Source organism: Narcine bancroftii, unplaced genomic scaffold (assembly GCF_036971445.1).
Source record: "Narcine bancroftii isolate sNarBan1 unplaced genomic scaffold, sNarBan1.hap1 Scaffold_165, whole genome shotgun sequence".
Taxonomy (NCBI): Eukaryota; Metazoa; Chordata; class Chondrichthyes; order Torpediniformes; family Narcinidae; genus Narcine; species Narcine bancroftii.
The window spans coordinates 2,793,652-2,805,091 of record NW_027211900.1 but is presented as its reverse complement, the minus strand read 5'-3'; positions in this window follow the sequence as shown (position 1 = coordinate 2,805,091).

Below are 11,440 nucleotides of genomic sequence, written 5' to 3'. Positions count from 1 at the left end.
ACATCCAGAGCCTCACATGAGGAACATTCCACCTCCGTCATCTGGCAGATGTACCATTCCACATGCGGAATGCGTCAGAGGAACATTCCACATCAGCATCTTCCAGGTGGACAATTCCACATCCATCATCTGTTAGGCTGAGCAGTCCAATTCCAGCAAATGGCAGGAAGATGATACCAGATTCAGCATCTTACAGGCAGACCATTCCACATCCAGCATCTGGCAGGTAGTCAATTCTAAATGCGGCATCTCGCTGGCAGACCAGTCCACATCTGGCATCTATCAGGCAGACTAGTCAATATTTGGCATCAAGTGGGTGGACAATGCCACATCTGGCATCAGGCAGTCCGACCACTCCACATGCTGCATCTGGGAAAAAAAAACATTCCATATCTGGCATCTGGCAGCAAACCATTCCCCATCCTGCAACTGGCAGGTGGTCTATTCCACACCACCATCAGCCAGGCAGACCATTCCATATCCAGCATCTGGCAGAGGACCATTCCACATCCTGAAACTGACAAGTATACCATTTCACATCTGGCATCTGGCACGAATTTCATTCCACATCCGGCATCCGTCCAGAAGATCATTCTACATCCGGAATCTCGCCGCTGTACCATTACACGTCCGGCATCTGGTACAAAGTCCATTCCACATCCGGATTCTCACAGAAGGACCATTCCACCTCCGGCATCTGGCAGGTGGAACATTCCACATCTGCCGTCTCGCAGGTGGACAATTATACCTCCGACATCTTGCAGGTGCACAATTCCACATCTAGCATCTGGCACGAATTATATTGTAAATCCACATTCTCACATGAGGACCATCTGGCAGATGTACCATTCCAAATCCGGAATGTGTCAGAGGAACATTCCACATCCAGCATCTTCCAGATGGACAATTCCACATCTGGCATCTGTTAGGCAGAGCTGTCCATGTCCAGCGAATGGCAGGAAGATTAAACCAGATTCAGCATCTTACAGGCAAACCATTCCACATCTAGCATCTGGCAGGTAGTCAATTCTAAATCGGGCATCTCACTGGCAGACCAGTCTAAATCTGGCATCTGGCAGGCCAACCACTCCACATTCAGAATCTGGTAGGAGTACCATTCCACATCTGGCATTTGGCAGCAAACAAATCCACATCCGGCGATGGACAGTATAAACTTGTTATGTGAGTCAGTTCCACAGTGTAAACTTGTCATATGAGAGAGTTGCACAGTATAATTTTGTTTACTTAGTGTAACCCATATTCCAAACTATATGTTAGTGTGTCCCACAGAGTAAACTTGTTGTGTGAGTAATTTACACAGTGTGACCTTATTATGTGAGTGAGTCCCACCATGTAAACTTGTAATGTGTCTGAGTTTCACTGTAACCTTGTAATTTTGCTAAATTCGATATTGTTTGTTCGTGAGTTCCTCAGTGCAACTTTTTTAGGTGAGTGAGTTCCACAGTGTAACCGTGTTATGTAATTTACACAGTGTGACCTTGTTATGTGAGTGAGTCCCACCGTTTGACCTTGTTATATGAGAGAGTTTGAAAGTGTGACGTTGTTATGGAAGTGAATTCCACAGTGTCAACCTGTCTAGTTAGTGAGCCTCAGAGTGTAACATTGGTATAGAGTGAGTTTGACTGTGTGACATTGTTATGTGTGAGAGTCCCAATGTGTAAACTTGTTATGTGTCTGAGTTTCACAGTGTTACCTTTTAATTTCGCTAAATTCGATTTTGAAAATGTGATGTTAATGAGTTCCTCAGTGTAATCTTTTTAGGTGAGTAAGTCCCATGGTGTAAACTTGTTATGGGAGTAACTTACGCAGTGTGACCGTATTATGTGAGTCTCAAAATTTGACCTTGTTGTGTGAGTGATTCCCACCATGTAAACTGGTTATGTGCCTGAGTTTCACAGTGTAACCATGTAATTTTGCTAAATTCGAAATTGAAAAAGTTACATTAGCGAGTTCCTCAGTGCAACTTTTTTAGGTGAGTGAGTTCCACAGTATAACCTTGTTATGTGAGTGAGTTCCACTTTGTAACCGTGTGATGTAGATGAGTTCCACAGTGTAACCGTGTTATGTGAGTCATTTCCACAGTGTAAACGTCATGTAAGAGAAATGCACAGTATAATTTTGTTTACTTTGTGAAACCCATATTCTAAACTATACGTTAGTGTGTCCCACAGTGTAAACTTGTTATGTAATTTACACAGTGTGACCTTGTAATGTGAGTGAGTCCCACCGTTTGACCTTGTTATATGAGAGAGTTTGAAAGTGTGACGTTGTTATGGAAGTGAATTCCACAGTGTCAACCTGTCTCGTTAGTGAGCCTCAGAGTGTAACATTGGAGAGAGTGAGTTTGACTGTGTGACATTGTTATGTGTGAGATTCCCACAGTGTAAATTTGTTATGTGGGTGAGTTTCACAGTCTAACCTTGTAATTTTGCTAAATTCAATATGGAACATGTTATATTAGTGAGTTCCTCAATGAAACATGTTTAGGTGAGTGTGTTCCACAGTGTAACCGTGTTATTTTGGAGAGTTCCACAGTATAATTTTGGGTACTTAGGGCATCCCATATTGTAAACTTTATGTTAGTGAGTCCCACAGTGTAAATTTGTTCTGTGAGTAATTTTCACAATGTGACCTTATTATGTGAGTCCCACAAATTGACCTTTTTATGTGAGAAATTCCCACAGAGTAAACTTGTAATGTCAGTGAGTTTGAAAATGTGACATTGTTATGTGTGAGAGTCCCACCATGTAAACTTGTTATGTGTCTGAGTTTCACAGTGTTACCTTTTAATTTCGCTAAATTCGATATTGAAAATGTGATGTTAATGTGTTCCTCAGTGTAACCTTTTTAGGTGAGTGAATCCCACAATGTAAACTTGTTATGGGAGTCATTTACACAGTGTGACCTTATTATGTGAGTCCCAAAATTTGACCTTGTTGTGTGAGAGATTCCCACCATGTAAACCTGTTATGTATCTGAGTTTCACAGTGTAACCTTGTAATTTTGCTAAATTCGATATTGAAAATGTTATGTTAGTCAGTTCCTCAGTGTAACCTTTTTAGGTGAGTTCCACGGTGTAACCGTTTAAAGTGAGCGAATTACACAGTGTTACCGTGTTATGTGAGTCAGTTCCACAGTGTAAACTTGTCATGTTAGAGAGTTTCACAGTCCAATTTTGTTCACTTAGGGAATCCCATATTGTAAACTTCATGTAAGTGAGTCCCACAGTGTTAACTTGATTTGTGAATCATTTACACAGTGTGACCTTATTGTCAGTGATTCCCACCATGTAAACTTGTTATGTGTCTGAGTTTCACAGTGTAACCCTGTAATTTTACTAAATGCGATATTGAAAAAGTTATGTTCGTGAGTTCCTCAGTGCAACCTTTTTAGGTGAGTGAGTCCCACACTGTAAATTCACCGCTGTACCATTTCACATCCGGCATCTGGCACGAATTCCATTCCACATCCGGTAACTGTCCAGAAGATCATTCTACTCTGGCATCTCGCCGCTGTACCATTACACATCCAGCATCTGTCATGAAGTCCATTCCACATCCGGATTCTCACAGAAGGATGATTCCACCTCCGGCATCTGACAGGTGGACCATTCCACATCTGGCATCTGGCAGGCAGACCATTCCACATTTGGGCTTTTGCAGGTGGACAATTCCACCTCCGGGATCTGGCAAGCATACAATTCCACATCTGGCATCTGGCACGAATTATATTGTACATCCATAGTCTCACATGAGGAACATTCCACCTCCGGCATCTGGTAGATGTACCATTCCACATCCGGAATGTGTCAGAGGAACATTCCACATCCAGCATCTTCCAGGTGGACAATTCCACATCCATCATATGTTTGGCTCAGCAGTCCAATTCCAGCAAATGGCAGGAAGATGATACCAGATTCAGCATCTTACAGGCAGACCATTCCACATCCAGCATCTGGCAGGTAGTCAATTCTAAATGCGACATCTCGCTGGCAGACCAGTCCACATCTGGCATCTATCAGGCAGACTAGTCAATATCTGGCATCAAGAGGGAGGACAATGCCACATCTGGCATCTGGCAGGCCGACCACTCAACATCCTGCATCTCGAAAAAAAAAAAAACATTCTACATCTGGCATCTGGCAGCAAACCATTCCCCATCTGCAACTGGCAGGTGGTCTATTCCACTCCAGCATCAGCGAGGCAGACCATTCCATATTCACCATCTGGCAGAGGACCATTCCACATCCTGCAACTGACAAGCATACCATTTCACATCTGGCATTTGGCATGAATTTCATTCCAGATCCGGCATCCGTCCAGAAGATTATTCTACATCCGGCATCTCGCTGCTGTACCATTACACGTCCGGCATCTGTCATGAAGTCCATTGCACATCCAGATTCTCACAGAAGGACCATTCTACCTTCGGCATCTGACAGGTTGACCATTCCACATCTGGCATGTGGCAGGTGGACCATTCCACATTTGGGCTTTTGCAGGTGGACAATTCCACCTCCGGGATCTGGCAAGCATACAATTCCACATCTGGCATCTGGCACGAATTATATTTTACATCCAGAGTCTCACATGAGGAACATTCCACCTCCGGCATCTGGCAGATGTACCATTCCACATCCGGAATGTGTCAGAGGAACATTCCACATCCAGCATCCTCCAGGTGGACAATTCCACATCCATCATCTGTTAGGCTGAGCAGTCCAATTCCAGCAAATGGCAGGAAGATGATACCAGATTCAGCATCTTACAGGCAGACCATTCCACAGCCAGCATCTGGCAGGTAGTCAATTCTAAATGCGGCATCTCGCTATTGACCCGTCCACATCTGGCATCTATCAGGCAGACTAGTCAATATCTGGCATCAAGTGGGTGGACAATGCCACATCTGGCATCTGGCAGGCCGACCACTCCACATCCTGCATCTGGGGAAAATAAACCCATTCTACATCTGGAATCTGGCAGCAAACCATTCCCCATCCTGCAACTGGCAGGTGGTCTATTCCACTCCAGCTTCAGCCAGGCAGACCATTCCATAGCCAGCATCCGGCAGAGGACCATTCCACATCCTGAAACTGACAAGCATACCATTTCACATCTGGTATCTGGCACGAATTTCATTCCACATCCGGCATCCCGTCCAGAAGATCATTCTACATCCGGGATCTCGCCGCTGTACCATTACACGTCCGGCATCTGGTACAAAGTCCATTCCACATCCGGATTCTCACAGAAGGACCATTCCACCTCCGGCATCTGGCAGGTGGAACATTCCACATCTGGCGACTCGCATTAGACAATTATACCTCCGACATCTTGCAGGTGGACAATTCCACATCTAGCATCTGGCACGAATTATATTGTACATCCACATTCTCACATGAGGACCATCTGGCAGATGTACCATTCCAAATCCGGAATGTGTCAGAGGAACATTCCACATCCAGCATCTTCCAGATGGACAATTCCACATCTGGCATCTGTTAGGCAGAGCAGTCCATGTCCAGCAAATGGCAGGAAGATGATACCAGATTCAGCATCTTACTGGCAGACCTTTCCTCATCTAGCATGTGGCAGGTAGTCAATTCTAAATCCGGCATCTTAGTGGCAGACCAGTCCAAATCTAGCATCTGGCAGGCCAAACACTCCACATTCAGTATCTGGCAGGAGTACCATTCCACATCTGGCATTTGGCAGCAAACAAATCCACATCCGGCGATGAACAGTATAAATTTGTTATGTGAGTGAGTTCCACAGTGTAACCGTGTTATGTGAGTCAGTTCCACAGTGTAAACTTGTCATATTTGGGCTTTTGCAGGTGGACAATTCCACCTCCGGGATCTGGCAAGCATACAATTCCACATCTGGCATCTGGCACGAATTATATTGTAATTCCAGAGTCTCACATGAGGAACATTCCACCTCCGGCATCTGGCAGATGTACCATTCCACATCCAGAATGTGTCAGACGAACATTCCACATCCAGCATCTTACAGGTGGACAATTCCACATCCATCATCTGTAAGGCTGAGCAGACCAATTCCAGCAAATGGCAGGAAGATGATAGCAGATTCAGCATCTTACAGGCAGACCATTCCACAGCCAGCATCTGGCAGGTAGTCAATTCTAAATGCGGCATCTCGCTGGCAGACCAGTCCACATCTGGCATCTATCAGGCAGACTAGTCAATATCTGGCATCAAGTGGGTGGACAATGCCACATCTGGCATCTGGCAGGCCGACCACTCCACATCCTGCATCTGGGAGAAAAAATACCATTCTACATCTGGCATCTGGCAGCAAACCATTCCCCATCCTGCAACTGGCAGATGGTCTATTCCACTCCAGCATCAGCCAGGCAGACCATTCCATATCCAGCATCTGGCAGAGGACCATTCCACATCCTGCAACTGACAAGCATACCATTTCACATCTGGCATCTGGCACGAATATCATTCCACATCCTGCATCCGTCCAGAAGATCATTCTACATCCGGCATCTCGCCGCTGTACCATTACACGTCCGGCATCTGGTACAAAGTCCATTCCACATCCGGATTCTCACAGAAGGACCATTCTACCTCCGGCATCTGGCAGGTGGAACATTCCACATCGGGCGTCTCGCAGGTGGACAATTATACCTCCGATATCTTGCAGGTGGGCAATTCCACATCTAGAATCTGGCACGAATTATATTGTACATCCACATTCTCACTTGAGGACCATCTGGCAGATATACCATTCCAAATCCGGAATGTGTCAGAGGAACATTCCACATCCAGCATCTTCCAGATGGACAATTCCACATCTGGCATCTGTTAGGCAGAGCAGTCCATGTCCAGCAAATGGCAGGAAGATGATACCAGATTCAGCAACTTACAGGCAGACCATTCCATATCTAGCATCTGGCAGGTAGTCAATGCTAAATCCGGCATCTCACTGGCAGACCAGTCCAAATCTGGCATCTGGCAGGCCAACCATTCCACATTTAGTATCTGGCAGGAGTACCATTCCACATCTGGCATTTGGCAATAAACAAATCCACATCTGGCGATTGACAGTATAAATTTGTTATGTGAGTGAGTTCCCCAGTGTAACCGTGTTATGTGAGTCAGTTCCACAGTGTAAACTTGTCATATGAGAGAGTTGCACAGTATAATTTTGTTCACTTAGTGTAACCCATATTCCAAACTATATGTTAGTGTGTCCCACAGAGTAAACTTGTTGTGTGAGTAATTTAGACAGTGTGACCTTATTATGTGAGTGAGTCCAACCGTTTGCCCTTGTTATCTGAGAGAGTTTGAAAGTGTGACGTTGTTATGGAAGTGAATTCCACAGTGTCAACCTGTCTAGTTAGTGAGCCTCAGAGTGTAACATTGGTAGAGAGTGAGTTTGACTGTGTGACATTGTTATGTGTGAGATTCCCACAGTGTAAACTTGTTATGTGGGTGAGTTTCACAGTGTTACCTTGTAATTTTGCTAAATTGATATTGAACATGTTATGTTAGTGAGTTCCTCAATGAAACATGTTGAGGTGAGTGTGTTCCACAGTGTAACCGTGTTATTTTGGAGAGTTCCACAGTATAATTTTGGGTACTTAGGGCATCCCATATTGTAAACTTTATGTTAGTGAGTCCTACAGTGTAAATCTGTTCTGTGAGTAATTTACAAAGTGTGACCTTATTATGTGCATCCCACAAATTCACCTTATTATGTGAGAGATTCTCAGAGTGTAAACTTGTTATGTGAGTGAGTTTGAAAGTGTGACATTGTTATCGAAGTGATTTCCATAGTGTCAACCTTTCTACTTAGTGAGTATCAGGGTGTAACATTGGTATGGAGTGTGTTCGACAGTGTTACATTGTTATATGTGAGATTCCCACCGTGTAAACTTGTTATGTGGGTGAGTTTCACAGTGTTACCTTGTATTTCGCTAAATTCGACATTGAAAATGTTACGCTAGTGAATTCCTCAGGGCAACCTTTTTAGGTGAGTGAGTCCCACACTGTAAACTCGCCGCTGTACACTTTCACATCTGGCATCTGGCACGAATTCCATTCCACATCTGGTATCTGTCCTGAAGATCATTCTACTCTGGCATCTCGCCGCTGTACCATTACACATCCAGCATCTGTCAGGAAGTCCATTCCACATCCGGATTCTCACAGAAGGACCATTCCACCTCCGGCATCTGGCAGGTGGACCATTCCACATCTGGCATTTGGCAGGTGTACCATTCCACATCTGGCATCTGGCAGGCAGACCATTCCACATTTGGGCTTTTGCAGGTGGACAATTCCACCTCCGGGATCTGGCAAGCATACAATTCCACATCTGGCATCTGGCACGAATTATATTGTAATTCCAGAGTCTCACATGAGGAACATTCCACCTCCGGCAACTGGCAGATGTACCCTTCCACATCCGGAATGTGTCAGACGAACATTCCACATCCAGCATCTTCCAGGTGGACAATTCCACATCCATCATCTGTTAGGCTGAGCAGTCCAATTCCAGAAAATGGCAGGAAGATGATACCAGATTCAGCATCTTACAGGCATATTCCACATCCAGCATCTGGCAGGTAGTCAATTCTAAATGCGGCAACTCGCTGTTAGACCAGTCCTCATCTGGCATCTATCAGGCAGACTAGTCAATATCTGGCATCAAGTGGGTGGACAATGCCACATCTGGCATCTGGCAGGCCGACCACTCCACATCCTGCATCTGGGAAAAAAATACCATTCTACATCTGGCATCTGGCAGCAAACCATTCCCCATCCTGCAACTGGCAGATGGTCTATTCCACTCCAGCATCAGCCAGGAAGACCATTCCATATCCAGCATCTGGCAGAGGACCATTCCACATCCTGCAACTGACAAGCATACCATTTCACATCTGGCATCTGGCACGAATTTCATTCCACATCCGGCATCCGTCCAGAAGATCATTCTACATCCGGCATCTCGCCGCTGTACCATTACACGTCCGGCATCTGGTACAAAGTCCATTCCACATCCGGATTCTCACAGAAGGACCATTCTACCTCCGGCATCTGGCAGGTGGACCATTCCACATCTGGAATTTGGCAGGTGTACCATTCCACATCTGGCATCTGGCAGGAAGACTAGTCAATATCTGGCATCAAGTGGGTGGACAATGCCACATCTGGCATCAGGCAGTCCGACCACTCCACATGCTGCATCTGGGAAAAAAAAAACATTCTATATCTGGCATCTGGCAGCAAACCATTCCCCATCCTGCAACTGACAGGTGGTCTATTCCACACCAGCATCAGCCAGGCAGACCATTCCATATCCAGCATCTGGCAGAGGACCATTCCACATCCTGAAACTGACAAGCATACCATTTCACATCTGGCATCTGGCACGAATTTCATTCCACATCCGGCATCCGTCCAGAAGATCATTCTACATCCGGCATCTCGCTGCAGTACCATTACACGTCCGGCATCTGGTACAAAGTCCATTCCACATCCGGATTCTCACAGAAGGACCATTCCACCTCCGGCATCTGGCAGGTGGAACATTCCACATCTGGCGACTCGCATTAGACAATTATACCTCCGACATCTTGCAGGTGGACAATTCCACATCTAGCATCTGGCACGAATTATATTGTACATCCACATTCTCACATAAGGACCATCTGGCAGATGTACCATTCCAAATCCGGAATGTGTCAGAGGAACATTCCACATCCAGCATCTTCCAGATGGACAATTCCACATCTGGCATCTGTTAGGCAGAGCAGTCCATGTCCAGCAAATGGCAGGAAGATGATACCAGATTCAGCATCTTACTGGCAGACCTTTCCTCATCTAGCATGTGGCAGGTAGTCAATTCTAAATCCGGCATCTTAGTGGCAGACCAGTCCAAATCTGGCATCTGGCAGGCCAAACACTCCACATTCAGTATCTGGCAGGAGTACCATTCCACATCTGGCATTTGGCAGCAAACAAATCCACATCCGGCGATGAACAGTATAAATTTGTTATGTGAGTGAGTTCCACCGTTTGACCTTGTTATATGAGAGAGTTTGAAAGTGTGACGTTGTTATGGAAGTGAATTCCACAGTGTCAACCTGTCTAGTTAGTGAGCCTCAGAGTGTAACATTGGTATAGAGTGAGTTTGAGTGTGTGACATTGTTAAGTGTGAGATTCCCACAGTGTAAACTTGTTATGTGGGTGAGTTTCACAGTCTAACCTTGTAATTTTGCTAAATTCGATATTGAACATGTTATATTAATGAGTTCCTCAATGAAACATGTTCAGGTGTGTGTGTTCCACAGTGTAACCGTGTTATTTTGGAATGTTCCACAGTATAATTTTGGGTATTTAGGGCATCCCATATTGTAAACTTTATGTTAGTGAGTCCCACAGTGTAAATTTGTTATGTGAGTAATTTTCACAGTGTGACCTTATTTTGTTAGTCCCACAAGTTGTCTTTATTATGTGAGAAATTCCCACAGAGTAAACTTGTAATGTCAGTGAGTTTGAAAGTGTGACATTGTTATGGAAGTGAATTCCACAGTGTCAACCTGTCTAGTTAGTGGGCCTCAGAGTATAACATTGGTATAGAGTGAGTTTGACTGTGTGACATTGTTATGTGTGAGAGTCCCAACGTGTAAACTTGTTATGTGTCTGAGTTTCACAGTGTTACCTTTTAATTTCGCTAAATTCGATTTTGAAAATGTGATGTTAATGAGTTCCTCAGTGTAATCTTTTTAGGTGAGTAAGTCCCATGGTGTAAACTTGTTATGGGAGTAACTTACACAGTGTGACCGTACTATGTGAGTCCCAAAATTTGACCTTGTTGTGTCAGTGATTCCCACCATGTAAACTGGTTATGTGCCTGAGTTTCACAGTGTAACCATGTAATTTTGCTAAATTCGAAATTGAAAAAGTTATATTAGTGAGTTCCTCAGTGCAACTTTTTTAGGTGAGTGAGTTCCACAGTGTAAACTTGTTATGTGAGTGAGTTCCACAGTGTAAACTTGTCATGTGAGAGATTTGCACAGTATAATTTTGGGTACTTAGGGAATCCCATATTGTAAACTTTATGTTAGTGAGTCCCACAGTGTAAATTTGTTCTGTGAGTAATTTACACAGTGTGACCTTATTATGTGCATCCCACAAATTAACCTTATTATGTGAGAGATTCCCAGAGTGTAAACTTATTATGTGAGTGAGTTTGAAAGTGTGACATTGTTATCGAAGTGATTTCCATAGTGTCAACCTTTCTACTTAGTGAGTATCAGAGTGTAACATTGGTATGGAGTGTGTTCGACAGTGTTACATTGTTATATGTGAGATTCCCACCATGTAAACTTATTATGTGGGTGAGTTTCACAGTGTAACCTTGTAATTTCGCTAAATTCA